Genomic DNA, 2,770 nt, shown 5'->3' with positions numbered 1-2,770 from the left:
TTCCAACGTGACTGTAAAGATATGGTTCACTGACATAAAGAAAAAAGGGGAAAATCATAAAAACCAGGAATTGGACTTTTTTATCTTTTTTTTTTTCTTTGCATATTCTAGCGAGAAGCAGAAACAAAGAAATTACAAATAAGCCATAGCTGATTATATTTTTTTTTCCTAGAAATGGTGGATTTAAAGAACGTTAACTCACATAAAGAGCTACTTCACACCCAACATAAATAGTTTATAAGAAGCATGCATGTATTCACATCACTCTCTCTACGCATATGCATGTACATATACAAATATGTATTTGCACACATGTGTGTATTTAAAGCTTAAGCATAACGGAACAGCCCAGAAGGAATTAATTTATGCAAAGCATATCTTTGCAACATATTTAAATTGCTTACTCATTTTATGAGCTAAGTTCTACTAGTGAAATTACAATTTTTGTCATTTTCTAAATAATGTATTACTATTTGGGGGAAATGAATGGAAAACACCATATTGTTGCAGACTAGTCTGTTTTTATTTACAATTAGAGATATAAATTAGTAAAGAGTTCTCATTAAACAACCAAAGTTTGTATAACCATCAACGTTTCAAATAAAAACCAGGCAAAATTTATTTACAAAAAGTTCAGATTCCATTGCAATACAACTTGCATAAATTACTAGAAGCTTTATATCATTACAAAAATAAATATCAAATTTGTTTCCACTTTGTAAGGACTCAAGATCTCCAATCACGTCTTTATTATTTCTACTGTATACATCTTTTACAAATAAATTTTACAATAAATCCTATCACACCTATCGAATATATACCGTGGCAATGAAGTGATCAATTCAAGATATCCTGAGAAAAACAGATCTGTTTTCAAAAGTCACACATACATTAGGGAAACTATACTATACCAGCAAACTCACATATGTCCAACAAAATTCTGGTTTAATAATTAGAGTCTGAAGATTTAATAGTGCTCTGTGGTCTTCTTTTATACAGTGGCACAAGATGTGATCCGGATTTAGAGATTTGTTATATATATTAGCTCGGGGAGAGATGATGGCTTGCTGACTTTTTTCAAAGCAATTGTGACACCTACCTGTGGACCAAGGAAAAAACCAGATCATCCAAAAATCTTTCAATTACACACTAACACCATTAAACTGGAAAAAGAGCAGGAAGGAAGTCAAATTTCTTACTCGTCTAACTTCTTCCAACGAAATAATTAGTTGAAGACATATCGACAAGGCGATATTTTGTTGCTGTATATTTAGCCGGCAATAGTGGAGGCATCAAGAGTGCCGTTGCTAGCTAGGCAAGAGGCAACTCAGAGACAAGAAATATCCCCTGCTTAAGATGCATGTCGATCTCTAATCGTTGTCCCTTTTCCTTTTAAATACACGATCCCTGCGTTAAGTCTCCCTCAGAATGTACAGTTTTACCACTGCCACGTGAGCACAAGCACTTCATTTTTAAACAACAATACCTTCTGAAATATTTTTTTTACGAAAATTTTCTTTCCCGAACATTTAAATAGTCCTTACGACTCTGCCTTACACAAGCAAAGAGTATGCGAAGTGAGGGAACTGTCTAACCTGACTTTAAAATGAAGACAAACCCGAGAGAAAACCTGAAATGAGAGGTTTAAAAAAAATTTTAAAAAACCAACCCAACAAACCAGCAAAAAGGAGTGTCTTACTCCGAAATCAGTCTCTTAAGTAATGAAGCAAGAAATGAACGTTAAGCAAGTCTAGAACTGTACAGCCTGTCTCAGACCTGATGCCAAATGACCAGTGTAACAGAAAATGTTCTCACTTACTTGCACTGCTGTGTGATTGCACTTCTATAGGTATGGTTGTACTCCTACTGTGCAGACTTCAGTGGGATCTGTCAAAATACAACCGTCAGTTAGTCACAGGACACAGCCAGCTAACTAGATTGTACAGTTTCTGTAGGTCCCAACCCTCACTGGCACAGGATTCGTAGCTGAGTCGTTTAAAAGGCTGGCCACTATTTTATAATTGCCCATATCTCAAGTATTTTGGTAAAATAAGTTGGGAATTATATCAGTGCAAAACTTTTTCGAAACAAATAAAATTACATTTTAAAATGTCATGGTTCACGTCATTTCACGTCCAAGGTCAGTAATTATCTGAACCCAAAGCTGCAAAAACCCCATGAGACTACTGGAAACAAAGCGAGCAAAACCAGTTTGTTCGTAAAATAGGAAAAAGAAAAAAGAAAAAAAATACATGTAATGACAGTAGTGCTCTCTGTATATATTTGAGAGTACTTTTCCTTTTTTAAAAAGACTTCTAAAAGCTGCTTCTGCAGCCCGTCTTTCACATTTCTTCTCAGTCCTGAGAGGCAAGTACCGGTGCGGCGGCGACACGCCGCTCCCAGCGCCCCGGTGACAAGGGCGCCCACCTGCAGCCGGCGGGGTCGGTGACAGCGCGCCCACTGCTTTCCCCGGAGGGGGTTTCAGCATTTACAGTCTGCAAAGGACTTGAGGAGGGCGAGGGAGAAGAGAGCGGCAAAACCGAGCCACCTACCTTTCTTGGAATCATAACTAGAGGGCCTGTAATGATGTTCTAGATGGTTAGTGATGGTTTTCAAAGAGTCACTGCTCTGCTTGTGGACAGAGTTGGTATTTAGGACAGTCTGACTTAGTCCCTCGTTTGAAGCCACTGCTGCGGAGTTGTATCTCAGGATTCCTTGGCTCTGCAGAGCGTTAAAGTTCCCATAGTTTGTATAGTTGCTATAAAAAGGT

General features: G+C 37.7%; 1 long non-coding RNA gene across 1 annotated transcript; it reads right to left on the bottom strand.

Moving 5' to 3' along the window:
* Nucleotides 1–522: 522 nt before the first annotated feature.
* On the bottom strand, nt 523–2,765 carry LOC104541603. Its single transcript, XR_728144.1, has 3 exons — nt 2,553–2,765; nt 1,820–1,887; nt 523–1,099 (listed from the first exon to the last, which is right to left on the bottom strand). It is a non-coding gene; the product is annotated as an uncharacterized LOC104541603 (long non-coding RNA).
* Nucleotides 2,766–2,770: the final 5 nt, after the last annotated feature.

The sequence above is a fragment of the Mesitornis unicolor genome, unplaced genomic scaffold, assembly GCF_000695765.1.
Source record: "Mesitornis unicolor isolate BGI_N332 unplaced genomic scaffold, ASM69576v1 scaffold41105, whole genome shotgun sequence".
NCBI classification, from domain to species: domain Eukaryota; kingdom Metazoa; phylum Chordata; class Aves; order Mesitornithiformes; family Mesitornithidae; genus Mesitornis; species Mesitornis unicolor.
This window is presented reverse-complemented; position numbering and strand designations above follow the sequence as displayed.